We start from the raw sequence: 15,096 nt of genomic DNA on the forward strand, positions 1-15,096 counted from the left end.
ACTTTCCATCTCTGGTGATAAGGGTTGTTCTCCTCCTTCTGGTATGGGGGATGCGGAGGGGAACATCTTCACAAAGGGAAATTTACCCCCTGCTTTTAGACAGAGAGGAAGAGGACTGAGAGTCCTTCCTGTGTTTGCTTTTTCTCCGTTGCCTTCAAAACCATCCTTATGCCAAAGTGGCATATTTTGGGGTGGCATATTCTGATTCCCTTCCCATGTTATGTTGTTGAAACTAAAAATGGAAAAGAAAGAGCTAGAACAGTAGTAATAGCTACCATTTGTTACCAGCTATTAAATCAAGTAGTTATTGATTTTTCATATATAAACTAACAAGCAAGCCTAAGGGGGTAGGTGCCGTTGTTATTGACAATCATTTACTTGTTTTATAGATGCAGACGTGGAGGAGTGCTCAAGATCACCAAGTTGTAAAATTTGGAGCCAGTATTTGCATCCATGAGTGACTGGGGCTGAAGTGTTCCACATTATTGCAGTTTTCTAGAAGAAGGAGGGGCCTACAAGAAAGACATGGATATTAAGATGGTGATACTGAGCATAGAATATGAAAGCAATTTTACCAGATTAGGGAGAAGGCAGAGAAAGCCAGATATGAAGAGTCTCAGAGGACATGGAGAGTAACCAGAGATAACTGTCACAACCATTATGCTTGTTATTGGTATTGCTCCCCTGGAGGAAATGGGGAAATGCATATTTCAGAGCAAAAGGAGACTTGAATTTTTTCATTTAAGCAAATGGGTATGAACAATGGTCCTGATGTTGAGGTAGTGTTCCCTAAGACAAACTATATAGATTGCTGCCTTTGAATGTGAGCATCAGAAAAGTTCTAGTCAAATACATGGTTCTTGTGGAGGAAGCTGTTTGTTTTGAACCATCCCAACCTCTATAGTTCTTCCTCTTTCCCCAAGTCAGCCAACACTGCTTCCCTATCCTCCCCCCTCAGCTTCATCCCTAACCCTTAAGGCATCTCTGGAAGAGCAGAAATATCTTTAGGAAGGAAGTCTGAATGCTGGGTTTCAGTCTTGGTTTTATTATGTTGTGATCCTGGGAAACTTAATAACCTCTCTGCATCTCATTTCCTCATCTGCAAAATGGGATATTAAAACTCATTTCGTTCATTTTCAGCAAACATTTATTGAATGTCATCCATTCAATAAATGTACCAGACATTCCTCTGGGTACTGGGAGTCTAGCAGTAAACAGACAAAAATCTCTGCCCTCATTGGAGTTTGCACTCTCATAGAGAAGACAGAAAATACACAAAATAAACAAGCTAGTTTTAAAGTGTATCAAATGATCATAAGTGATATGGAAAAAAATAAAGAACGGGGACGAGAAGCATTGGAATGAGGGGAGGAGAAGCATTGGAATGAGGGGAGTTTATACTTATGGCCGTGTTTCACTGATAAGGTGATATTTGAGAAAAGACCTGAAGTAGATAAGGGGCTGAGTCATACATATATCAAAGCAAGAGTATTACCAGCAGGGGGAACAGTCAGTGCAAAGGCCCTGAAACAGCAATGTGCCTGATATATACAATGTAAAACAAGAAGGTCAGTAGTAAGGACAGCAGAGTAGGCAAGAAGGAGTATAACCAGAGAAATGAGATCACAGACAATCCAGTAGGCCCAGTGAGGACTTTGGCATTTACTCTGATGAAATGAGGAGTTGCCGGTTCAGTTTTGAGCAAAGCTGTGCCATAAAGTGTTTTAGGTTCACAAATATCTCTCAGACTGCTTTTCATAGAATGTTTTGCAGGGATGAAAAAGGTGGAAGAAGGGAAACCTATTAAGAGATTTGTGCAATATTCCATGTTAGAGATGAAGGTTTCTTGGAGCAGGGCTGTAGCAGTTGGGGTGGTGAGAAGTTTTTCAGATCTAGATACATTTTGTAGGTAGAACAAGACAATTCCCCCACATCCGTGGAATGAAAGAAAAATTGAAGTATTAAAAAATGTTGCCAAGATTTTTTTTTGCCTAAATACCTGAAAAGTCGAAATCGCCACTGAGTGAAATAAGCAAGCCTGGAGTTGGAGAAGGTTTTCTTGGGGACACCTAGAAGTCCGTGGTCCTATCCCTTCTTCCACCTTGCATGGCAACAATGCATACTTGTCTTTAGTCTGATGAAGGGAATCGTTGCCCCGGAGCTGTGATGGCCGAGTGGTTAAGGCGTTGGACTCGAAATCCAATGGGGGTTCCCCGCGCAGGTTCAAATCCTGCTCACAGCGTCCTCGTTTTCGATGTGGCTTCCGCAAAATGTAATGCTGTGCCAACTAGCCTCACAGAAATCCCTCAGGCTGCAGTTTCGATTTAGAACCCAAGTTTTTAAAGAGGTTTAAAGAGCGTGGGCGGCAGCCAGATTTCATTCCCTTTCATTGTGAGCCTCCTGAGCCCAGCCTCCCCACTGTCCTCACCGGGCTTAGAGCGCGCTCAAAAGTACTGGCTGCGTTGAAATGAAGTTGTTAAATCTGTTAAGAGAGATTACAGCAGCAAAGTGTACAGAGGAGACGTTGGAATTTGGGGAAATCGTTTATCTTTGTGATTATAGAGAGCCGCAGCTTCTTTAAAGCATTCCCAGGCAGCAATCTTCAGTGTCTGTCCTGATATCAGCGGCTGCTGGTGAGAGCCATAAAAATTTAAGATAATATTCCATCATATTTGCTACGCACTCTTTAAGACAAGCGTTTTATACAAACCAGGAAATTGAGGCACAGAGAGGATATATTACATTTTAACTTCTGACTTTGCCTTGAATTTCAAAAATCTGGTCTCCTTCTTAACGTAGTAAACCACTCTTAGAGCACTTTTGCATTTTCAGCTATTTTGCCTACTTTGAACAGCTAAGTACATTTTTAAGCCAATTCCATTCTGTTTTCTAAGTTTCTTTGTCAAATGAAATTCTTAAAATGTATATTTCTGTTGAATTCTTGTCTCCTTATTGCGTTTTGAGGGCAGATGAATATTCTGAGGGAAAAAAAGAAGGAATGAAGAGCTCAAAACTAGGCAGTAATATAAGCTGGGTAAGAAAGGATGTGAAATAGAGTGAGGAAAAGTGAACAGATAACTTGAGTCCATAGAGATTTGTTCAAGCAACGAGAGCAGCTGCATACTAAGCACCAAACAAGTTTTCAACGCATAGTCAGAGAATAAGTGAAGATTAACCATTGTTTTCAAAGAAAACATTTTATGTAAATCTATGTTATGCAACCAAAGCACAAAAGAAATCATGCTTTCCCAAAGTCCATACAGTCTCTGGTTTTAACCTCTTACTCAATTAAAAAAAAAAAAAAAAAAAGCAATCATTCTTTCGGCTGGCATAAACTGTGGATAGTAATGAAGATATGAACATGAGACTAACTGTCTAGCAGGGGCCAGTGGCGCAATGGATAACGCGTCTGACTACGGATCAGAAGATTCTAGGTTCGACTCCTGGCTGGCTCGGAAAGCTTGGCTTTTTTCCTTCATCTTCCTAGGTACTTTTTTCAAAAGGATACTGAAACAAGTTTTAAAGTCTTTCGAATGTATATTCGTGGAAGTGATCCTTCATTTTTAAAGTCTTTCGAATGTATTTTCGTGGAAGTGATCCTTCACCTTCTGTCAGTTGAGTCTGAAAGAGACTTCAGAAGCATCAGAAGACCATCCTGAAAATTTTCTTCCTTTCATCACTTCTTGAACTTGAGAAAAGAGATTGGCTGAAAAAGACCACTGGAAGGGGGGGGGTGGTGGTTAAATCAAACTTTAAAGAAAAATAAACGAAACAAAATTTCCTGGCAGTATCTTCTCCATCAATATTTTTTCCTATTGGGAAGAGTCCTCACTCACAGAGGACTACCCTGCACAGCTCTTTCCTCGCATGGCTACTAGCAAAAGGAAAAGGGACATCTCCTGAGGAAAGGTTGGGTCAAGAAAGGTTCGGCTGTTGGGGACGCGGGATGCGAGAGGCTCCTTGCCTCACTCAGTTGGGCCCATTAGGGTTCAGTTCTGAAGCCCGGCGGATGCCCCTCTTCCCCCTCCCTCACCAGCCAGAACCGACCATCTTCTGGAAGTAGGCAGGAGCTGGGAAACCGGACCTCAGTGGACAGAAGAACCAAGAGGAGTGCCCTCCCCATTATTTTTTTAAAGTAAACACCCCAGGAGAAGATGAGCGTGTAAGGAAGACGTGGGAAGGCAGCTTTGGAGCGGCCTCTCCAAAGAACAGACCTACCTCTTTTCTCTGTGTGGAGACAGAACAGAGAGGCTGGGGGGAAATCACTGCCAAGGCGGGAGGGTGGGTGGGGGGTGGGGAGGATTCCTCAAACTAAACCAAAAGAGCATCTTAATATGTGGCTCGATTTCCGAAGGTGTAGCTTGTATCCTCGCTCTGCACCGCAGGTAAATTTATCGAAGTTGCCGACGTGCGCTATGAGGAGCCCTTGAGGCTGAAATGAAAGGAACCACCAAACGCGCTACCTCCGGGGGCCCAAGTCTGTTGGGCTGTGAACGGATTGAAAGGAGAAATGGCGTCTTACAGCTTCGTATTCCGTTCCCAGCTATTTACTGCTAAAGGGAGAGAAGATCTTCCGTGAAAGCCAAGGGGCAACCTCACGTGTAGCGGGCATTTACCTTGGAAACTGCCTGGGATAAGGAAAGAGAACGAAGCACAGACGTTACGGGAACACACCCCGCGTCTTGCTGCTACTAGGACCACGCTCTAAACAACTCGGTCACTGGCCACCCTGAGCTTGCTTCCTTTTCTCGATTGAAACTCGTTTAAAGCGCCAAAATAATACTGTCTCCTGAAGGTTCACAAAAACTAAGCAGGCACATTTCGTAACTCTTTTTAACCTTAATCCTTCCCTGAAACACAACCGTCTCGTTCCCACACTACTCCTTCAATTTTCTTCAATAAACTTGAACTTTTAAAGTTACTTTTATTTTGAAAAACTACAACCACCAAGGCGAAACGAAAATACATAGCCTTCTTGTTTTACAAAGGAGACAATATCTGAACTTCCGGTTCTGAGCAGCGGCGTTTCGGAGTTAATACGTACTGTGGATTCTAAGTGCCTACTCGGCAGGCACCAGAAGGTCAAAACCACACCTCGACTGGCCGCTACGGGAATCAAACCCGCGCTCTTGGTGTTATTAGCACCACGGTCTAACCAACTGAACTAACCTGCTACTCTGAAAGTTACTCTCTTTCAAGGAAGTAAATTCGTTTACATTTTTTGTGTTTGAAAAATAAAAGGAACTTCTTTTCCCCCGCTCCCTCAAACCACATTCATAGACTTTCTTGGGGAAACTACACTATTTCAATTCTTCTTTCTTATTGGACTAGAAAATCCACGGAGAAATTTTCGTGCAGAGGCTGTCTAGTTTATTTGTGGAGAAAGCACTGTTACGAGATTTTCAATCGTGAATGAAGGGAGCCTCCGGTTTTTAGAAGCCTGTCCCTACTGGATCACAAATTGCAAAAGTCTCTTTAATGACTTGCAACTTAGTGACCTAATTTTTTCAAGTCGGTATTAAAATTTTCACCCAACTGTGCATTCTCTGTAACACTCAAGTTCCATTTTGAGAAGCAGAGGATCCAAGCACTAGGTCGGAGAAGATAGAACAAGTGAGATGTGCTCTTTGGTCCTTGGTGAGGCTATAGTTTTTATCATTTGAAGTTGAAGGAATCTCCTGCAGCCTCGGGAAGTGTCCCTTTACATTTCCTGAGGTTGTATCATTTCTTTTCTACTTTTCGAACTTTCATGCTGACTGACCCTTAGGTAAATTTTCAACGAATATATTAATTTAAAGCTAAATGAATCAGCAAGTGATGATTTTGTTTAATTTTAGGCCGACTCTGGCGCAAGAGAGAAGGTGGGTTTCTACTGGTAAATTTTCAACCGTTACGGGCTCAAGTTCCGCCAGAGTCTTCTAAGTTTTATTCCTCTAGTCTTCAAGGGCTCTTGTCCTGGATTTCAAGAGCTAAGACTTACAGGTGCTCAAAAATCACAGAAAAGAAATCTATCTGACACCTCTTCTGCAGTCACACGTCCTCTGTACTTGTCAAAATCAACCACATTCTGGCTTTTGAAGATCCTTGTACATCCCACAATTTGTGTATAGATCCCTGATGTTCACATAGAAAGTCTTCGCGAGGGAATGAGCTTGTTTTAGTAATTTGAACACTGAAAGAATTACTGTAAATAAGTGGAGAACTGAAAGTGCTTATGCCCTGCTTCTTACAGATGCCTTTAATAACATCTAGGTGCAAACTAAATAAAACACTAAGTTTTGGGGGGTATTTTTGGGTTTTGTTTTTGTTTTTGTTTTTTGTTTTTTTCTTTACCGCAAGGAATTACTTGAAGCTGTGGAAGAATTCATGCATATGGGCATAGAATTGCGTTTTGCCATGGAAATTAAGGGTAAATGTATGTAACTCCTCATTGTATAAATGGCACTATGGACAATATATTTGAAGGTGACGGACACTTGGTATTGGGTCAGTGTCTCCTAGTTCACATTACAAAAGGGTGACAAAGAGTTGCCGAAAGCCGGGATTGAACCAGGGACCTTTAGATCTTCAGTCTAACGCTCTCCCAACTGAGCTATTTCGGCCACCCGGTGGCTAATTTTCTCTCAGCTACTCCCTTTAAATAGTCTTTCTTAACAACCTCTTCCATTTCAGAAAGAAAAAAGAAAACATTTTGCCTTGTTTTCTGAAAATGTAACGTATTTCCCATTTTAAAAATAATTGTACCAACCAAAACTCAGACAATGGAGAAACATACTCAATGTTTCCTGAATATGATAGGAAGAACAAAAAAAACAGTGATAAAAGAAAATTTATGTATTGTTCTTAAGGATACAAATTGGATAGCTATAGGGGTGTGGTGATTCAGAGCTTCCTGTTGGAATGGTAAGCTTCCTAGATACATAAGACAACATCATTTGGGATCATTTCTAGCTTGACGCTTAAATATCTTTTACTCTTTCAGTCGTTTTTTATTCCTTTCTATTCTATTAAGGTATAAGTTATATACAGTAAAGCACCGAAATCTTAAGTGTACAGCGTGTTGATTTTTACTAGTTTACACCCCTTTGTCACCATGCACGCTCCCTCCTGCTCCCTCTGATTTGATACCCTCCCAAAGTAAGCCACTGTTCTGAACTCTTTCACTATATCTACTGTCATTTGTTTTTAAACTTCTACATTGAATCAGGTAGACTCCGCATTCTTATGTCTGGCTTCTTTCACTCAATATTGTCTTTGAGATTCATCTATGTTTTCTAAAGTAGTTAAAAGCATTTTGTTCCTATTTATCGACTTCCATTTTATGGATATACTACAATTTACTTACCCATTCTAAAGTCGATGGACATTTGGTTTTTAATTTAGGGTTATTATAAAAAGCACTGAACCTTCTTGTGCATGGTTTTAGGTGAACATAATCACTGATTTATTAGATAGATACATAGATACATAGGTGGAATTGCTGGTCTATAGGATATATGTATGTTTAACTTTATTAGGTGCTGCTAAACTGTTTTCCAAAATGCACGTACCAGTTCTCACTACTGAAAACAATGTATGAGGCTTCTGGTTGCTTCACAGCCTAGCCACTACTGGGTATTGTCATTTTAATTTTAGCTACTCAGGCCAGGATGTTGTGATAGGTCTTTGTGATTTTGACTTGCATTTTTGATGACTATGATATTTTGCATCTTCCCATATGTTTTCCCCATTTAAAAAATTGGGTTGATTTCCAGTTTTTAAAAAATTGATTTGTAGTTCATTACGTATTGTGAATACAAGTCCTTTGTCAGATATGTGTTGCAAATATCTTCTAATTTGTGGCACACCTTTAGTTCTCCTAATTTTGTATTTTGAACTTTTCAGTTTTAATGAAGTCCAACTGGACTTTTAATGAAGTCCAATCTTTACAGTTAGTGCTTTTTTGCAGCCTAGTTCAGAAATATTTGCCTACACTAAAGTCATGAAGCTATTCTATGTTTTCTTCTAGAAGTTTAAGTATTTTACTTTTAACATTTAAGTTGATATTCCATTTTCAATTTATGTATGGTGTGAGATAAGGATTGAAATCATTTTCTTTACTATATGATTTCAATTGACCCAGCATTATTTATTGAAAAGTCAATCTTTTCCCCACTGAATTACAATGTCTCCTTGTCATCAAACAGGGAACTGCATATGTGTTTTTTTTTCCCTAGGCTCTCTATTCTGTCCTATTGGTATATGTCTGTCTTTACACCAATATTACTGTCTTAATTTTTTTAACTTAAAAGTAAGTAATAATATCTGATAATATAGGGGCTCAGTTTTGATTTTCTCACTTTGGATTGCCATAGCTATTCTGGATTTTTAAAAAATTATTATTTCAATATAAATGTTAGAACCAACTGTCAATTTCCACCCCCCACTCTCCCCCAAAATCCTGCTAGTAGTTTTTTGTTTGTTTTTGTTTTTTGTTTTTTTGGCGATGCATAAAATCTATAAGTAAGTTTGGGGAGAATTAGTATTTTAGCAAGATTGGATTTTTCTGGCCAGGACCATGGTAGATTCCTCCATTCAAGTCTTTAATTTCTCTCAACAATGTTTGGAAGTTTTCAGTGTTGAAGTGTTGTTTTAAAAGATTAACTGCTCTGCATTTGATGTTTAGCAATGCTATTTTAGATGGCATTTCTTCTTAAATTTCATTTTCTAATTGCTTATTGTTAGTATAGAGACATGCCATTTATTTTTGTATATCTACTTTATATACAGTAAATTTGCTAGATTTACTTATTAATGATAATTGTTAGTAGATCATTTGGATTTGTGTGTATGCTATCATGTCAGTGTGATCAATGCTGACTTTACTTCTTTCTAGTCTTTATACTTTTTTTTTTTTCCCTTACCTGCTGTTTACAACATCCAGTACAATACTGAATAGAGGTTACTATGGTGGACACTCCTGTCTTATTCCTAATCTCAAAGAAAGCTTTCAATATTTCACCATTGCATAAGGTTAGTTGTAGGGTTTTTTTTTTTCCCCTGAATACTCTTTTAGATTAAAGAAGATACCTTTATTCCTAGTTTGTATGAATTGTAATTATGAATGGGGATTGAAATTTATTAAATGATTTTTCTGCATCTATTGAGATATACATATAATTTTTTTTCCTTTAAAATTTAGTGTGCTAATGTATATTGTTTTTTACAGGCTAAACCAAATATTCTTAAATTTACAGAATGAGTTCCATGTGGTCATAATAGATTATTCTTTTAATACGTTGCTGGATTCAATTTACTAATATTTAGAATTTTTCATCTATTTCCCTGAGATATATTGACCTGAAATTTTCTAGTTTTATAATGTCCTAGTCAAGTTTTGATATCAGGATCATGCTAACTTCATCAAGTAAGCTGGGAAGCTTTCCTTTTATATTATCTGGAAGAATTTGTGTACAATTTGTATTATTTCTTTCTTAAATATTTGGAAGAATTCACCAGTGAGCTATATTGACCTAAAGTTTAATTTGTAGGAAAATTTCATATTAGAGATTCTATTTCTCTGCTTGATATAGGACAGATCAGATTTTCTGTTTCTTCCTGTGTCAGCTATGGCAAATTGCATTTTTCACTCTGTGAGAAATCGTTTCATCTAAATCGTTAACTTCATTGGCAAAAAGATGTTAATATTTTTGCTTTGTTGATTTTTTTCTATTGTGTGTTAGCTTTCATTTCAATGGATTTCTCCTCTTATTTTTAGCATCTTCTTCATTTTACTTTCTTAGAATTAATTTGCTTTTGTTTATCTAGCTTCTTTTGATGAAAGCTTAAATATTTGATTTTCAACCTTTTCTTTTTAACATATACATTTAAAGACATGAATTTGCCTCTCAACACTGCTCTAATTACACCTCAGCACTTTTAATATAGTTTCATTATCATTCAATTCTACCTATTTTATATTTTCCATTTGATTTCTTATTTGGCCCCAGTGTTATTTAGAAATGTGTTCTTTGCTTAATTTCCAAACAGTGGGAGATTTTCTAGATACATTCATTGATTTATAATTTAATTCCACTGTGATGTGAGAGTATATACTACGTAACTTAAGTCTTTGGAGATTTTGTTCATGACTCATTATATGGTCTATTTTGATATATGTTCCATGTACATTTGAAAGTAATATGCATTCTAACACTGTTCTATATATTGTTTTAGATATGTCAATTTAGTGAGGTTGGCTAATCACGCAGTTTAAATTTTCACATCTTTACTATGTCTAGTTTGTTCTTGTTCCTTGAATTTCCTGAGCATTTTTTGTTTGTTTGTTTGTTTTACCCTGACAGATGTTTGTCTCTTTAGCTGTGGAAGACTGTAGGAGATGACGTGCTGGCCCTCAGATATTTTGAGTTTTTAGTCTCCTATCTCCTACAGCTTCAAATCTAGCAAACATCTTGAAAGGGAGAGCAGCTGTGTGTACAAGGTAGAGGCCTGTCTCTAGCAGGACTTTCTGTTTTAAACAGTATGATTATGGAAGATTTTACTCTGTCCTTAGAAGCCTTTGGCCAAACTCCCCAAGTATGCTTGTATAGTCCTCCAATCTATCAACTGTCTCATTAGGGAAACTAATCATATTTGGGGCTCCTGTAGTTTCTAAATTGTCATGTCAGCTCCCTTAACCAACCAAATCCTTTCGGGCTTCTCTTTCCTCCAGAACAGTCCTTTTACAAGCTAATCTCAGTATGTTACAAAACAAAAGAAAAAAATCCAGTTAATATGAGCTCACCACAGAAGGGTTTACCACTCTCTGAAACTTCAATTCATACAGTCTTCATTGCTTCCATAACACTCCCATGTTTTACAAATATGATGTTTGTAATTGTGATTCATCTCGCCTTCTTTCTTGTTGTAGTGGGAGTTTTAGGATTTCGTGTCCTACATAATTTTTCTCAGAGGCAGACGTTAAGCTCAAATTTCATATTAAGGGGCTTGAATTTAGGACCTCATCTTAAAAGAATTAAAGCATTACCCAGCATACTACCCACATTAGCCATAACAAAGACCCAGTCTTTGTCTTTATCAAGAAGAAAGAGCTCGGATACTTGATGAGGACATTATTAGAACCCACTGATCCTAATAAAATTATTTCTTACACCCTTTTACATAGAAAAGTGCTATCATAACTATTTGAAAATGGAAATACAATATTTAGAAATGTTCAGTTGTTGTAATTAAAGCCTAATTAACTGAGCACCATGAATAATGAGAAATCCCAAAGTCAGTATCTACTGCACCATTAACAACAATAACATTCTAATCTATAAATAGGAGTCGTTATATATATATATATAATATTATATATAATATATATTGTATATAATTGCAAAGACAACACATGGGAAATGTCCACAAGGGAAATTCATTCATTAGAGACTCAATGTCTAGATATTTATTAGTAGCTGCCTAGCATGTACCAGAACTCCCACAAAGAAAGTGTTCAGGATAAACCATATTGTTTGCACAGTTTAGGCAGAGTGAGCCACTTGTGTCATTTAAGAAATGGTGGGAACTATTTCAAAATCTTAGTTTCCAGATGCCAGCTAAGGGCCCATCTTGCAAGCTGATCTTTCTAAGAATAGCAATCTCAGGCTTCTATGTTAACCCTTTTCTGTACAATCCCCTTACAAGTAACTAGACCCAGAGATAAATATTTTCTATTCATCTGATCGAGATTTCCGAGCAATTCCAAATGTAAATAACTTCACCTGTAACTCGTCTACTATTCCCTATAAAAATCTAAGGCAAACCACTTTGCAGAGACACTGATCTTTGAATCTGGAGTTCTCTCCTGAATGCAATAGCCCGAATAAAATAAATCTCATTTATCTGGGTTTTGTCTTTGACAGTTTGCTGCCATGAGTCACAGCCCACCTCAGACACCCATCTTTTCCATCCAGGCACCGAGTCCTCGCAAGCCTGCTGTGGTCCTTTCCTGACTGGCAGTTTGGAGATCCCTCAGTGAGCCCAGCTCCTGGTCCCTGTGCTCCAGACATGTGTCAGTTGTAGTATGGTAAGGATTTGATTTTGGTTCCCTGTTTGAGCACTATTTTGTTTCGGTTTTGTTGCCAATTTTTGTTTACCTTTGGCATTTTGGGTTAAAATATAAAATTCACCCCTCAACCCTCACCATTACATGCTTTTGCGTTATGATAACAATTCAGTTCATTACCTCCTAAAATGGCAGAATTTAACTACTAGGACACTCTTTTTTTTTTTTTTTTTTTTTTGATGGTTCATAAATATTTATTAAAATTCAAAGTTGGAGAATCCCCTGCTGGTCCAGTGGTTAGGGCTCTGCGCTTCCACTGCAGGGGGCACGGGTTCAATCCCTGGTGGGGGAACTAAGATCCTACATGCTGTGCAGCATGGCCAATAAATAAAATAGGCTTTAAAAAAAATTTAAAAGTTGTTTCCTCTCCTATCCCATGAGCATCCATCCAGCTGCCTGTCAACTGTTAAGATGCATGACTGCTGTCATAAATGCCCTTGAAATCTTCAGGGTAACACATTTGCCTTTGCTTAAAACTTCTTGCTCCCTGCGTTGTAGCCAGTACCTCTCTTGACACCTTTATATAAAAGATCTCCAAAATTTGCACCCCAAGCAAGCCATCCATGGATAAAAACATGTACCCAGGATCAAAAAGTTGGCCCGGACAGGTCAAGGATTCAAGTCCACCCCTTCAAATTTCAGCTTAGTGCCTACATAGTGCTTAACTTCCTGCATAGTGCCTGTTTGCCCATGGATACAGCATTAAGCTTGTGCTTTAAGACCCCAGCAGCGGTTCTCATCCCTTTGGTACACAACTGTCCACCAGAAGCCATCTAAAGCCACATTGCATTCATGCCTGGCACCCATGGCTGGCACCGTTCTGAGAGCCGCCTCGTACCTTCTAAAAGGACACTCTTTTTTTTATGTCTTGATTATTTCAGGTAACAAAGTCTTTCCACTTTCGAAACAGCTAAGGTTATTTATAATTACATTACCTCCTATGTTTACTTTTTTAACTAGACTCTATTCTTTAGAGAATTTTTAGGTTTACATGAAAACTGAGCAGAGAATACAGAGACTTCCTATATACCATCTTTTCCCCACTTTGGAGTTTCCCTGAATATTAGCATCTTGCATTAGTGTGATACATTTGTTACAATGGATGAACCAATACTGGTACATTATTACTAGCTAAAGTCTATAGTTTACAGTAGGGTTTGCTCTTTGTGTTGTACAGTTCTATGGATTTTGACTAATGCATAATGTCATGTATCCATCATTATAATGTCATGCAGAATAGTTTCACTGCCCTAAAAATCTCCTGTGCTCCATTTATTCATCCCTCACACAAACCACCACCCCCTGGCAACCATCAACCTTTTTCACTGTCTCTATAGACTTTTCCAGAATGTTCAATAGTTGGAATCATACAGTATGTAGCTTTTTCAGACTGACTTCTTTCACTTAGCTATCACATGTAATGTTCCTCCATGTCTTTTGCATGGTTTGATAGCTCATTTCTTTATAGTGCTGAATAATATTTCATTGTATGGGTGTACCACTGTTTATTCATTCACTTAACAAAGGACATCTTGGTTGCTTCCACATTTTGACAATTATGAATAAAGCTGCTATAAACATCTGTGTGCAGATATTTGTGTGGACATAAGTTTTCAATGCATTTGGGTAAATACAAAGGTGTTCAATTGTTGGATCATCTGGAAAGACTATGTTTAGTTTTGTAAGAAACTGTCAAACTGTCTTCCAAAGTGGTTGTGCCATTTTGCATTCCCACCAGCAATGAGTGAGTCTCTGTCTACACATCCTCAAGAGCATCTGATGTTGTCAGTCATTTGGGTTTTAGCCTACTAAAAGGTATGTAGTGATATCTCGTTGTTTTAATCTACAAATCCTTAAAGATATATGTTCAACATCTTTTCATACGTTTACTTGCCACCTGTAGTTCTTCTTTGATGAAATGTCTATTCAGATCTTTTGTCCATTTTAAAATTGGGTTGTTTACCTATTGCTAAGTTTTAAGAGTTCTTTGCGTATTGTGGATATTGGTCCTTTATCAGATATGTGTTTTGCAAATATCTTCTCCAGTCTGTGGTTTATCTTTTCATTCTCTTTGCATGAGCTTTCACAGAGCAGAAGATTTTAATTTTAATGGAGTCCAATTTATCACTTTTTTTCTTTCACTGATCATACTCTTGGTGTAGCATCTAAAAAAGTCATTGCCATGGGAGTTCCCTGGTTGTCTAGTGGTTAAGATTCAGCATTTTCACTGCCCTGGCCCAGGTTCAATCCCTGGTTAGGGAACTGAGGTCCCGTAAGCCATGCAGCATGGCAAAACGTCTTCACCAAACCCTAGGTCTGCTAGGTTTTCTCCTATGTTATCTAGAGAAGTTTTATATTTTACATTTAGGTCTGGTCTATCATCTACTTGAACTAATTTTTGTGACATAGGATCTGTGTCTAGACTGTTTTTTGTTTTGTTTTGCTTTGTTTTGTTTTGGCATGTGGATGTCTAGCTGTTCCTGAATCATCTGTTGAAAAGACTGTCCTTTCTCTATTAAGTTGTCTTTGCTCCTTTGTCAAAAATCATTTGACTATATTGGTTTAGATCTATATCTGGGCTCTCTATTCTGTTCCATTGATTTATTTGTTTATTCTTTCACCAGTACCATACTGTCTTGATCACTGTAGTTTTATAACTAATCTTGAAGTTGGATAATGTCAGACCTCCAACCTTGTTCTTCAGCGTCCTGTTGGCTATTCTGGATCTTTTGTCTTTCCATATATACTTTAGAATCAGTTTATCAAAATATATAAAGTAACTTGCTGGAATTTTAACTGTATCTTTCAAAGAATTACCTCATTCAATCTAAGTAATCAAATTTGTGGGCATAAATAATAATATGTAATATTCCTTTATTATCTAGTACTCGTGACCTCTCTTTCACTTCTGATATTAGTAATTTTGTGTTCTTTTTTTCTTTGTTAAACTGGCTAAAGGTTTATCAATTTTATTGATCTTTTCACAGAAC

The 15,096-nt window shown here is 37.8% G+C and overlaps 3 non-coding genes across 3 annotated transcripts; 2 read left to right on the forward strand and 1 right to left on the reverse strand.

Moving 5' to 3' along the window:
• The first annotated feature begins 2,160 nt into the window (after positions 1-2,160).
• Positions 2,161-2,242, forward strand: TRNAS-CGA (transfer RNA serine (anticodon CGA)). Its single transcript has one exon. It is a non-coding gene; the product is annotated as a tRNA-Ser (tRNA).
• A 1,140-nt stretch (positions 2,243-3,382) lies between these two features.
• TRNAR-ACG (transfer RNA arginine (anticodon ACG)) lies at positions 3,383-3,455 on the forward strand. Its single transcript has one exon. It is a non-coding gene; the product is annotated as a tRNA-Arg (tRNA).
• A 3,074-nt stretch (positions 3,456-6,529) lies between these two features.
• On the reverse strand, positions 6,530-6,602 carry TRNAF-GAA (transfer RNA phenylalanine (anticodon GAA)). Its single transcript has one exon. It is a non-coding gene; the product is annotated as a tRNA-Phe (tRNA).
• Between the last annotated feature and the right edge of the window lie 8,494 nt (positions 6,603-15,096).

This window comes from Eschrichtius robustus, chromosome 12 (genome assembly GCF_028021215.1).
Source record: "Eschrichtius robustus isolate mEscRob2 chromosome 12, mEscRob2.pri, whole genome shotgun sequence".
NCBI classification, from domain to species: domain Eukaryota; kingdom Metazoa; phylum Chordata; class Mammalia; order Artiodactyla; family Eschrichtiidae; genus Eschrichtius; species Eschrichtius robustus.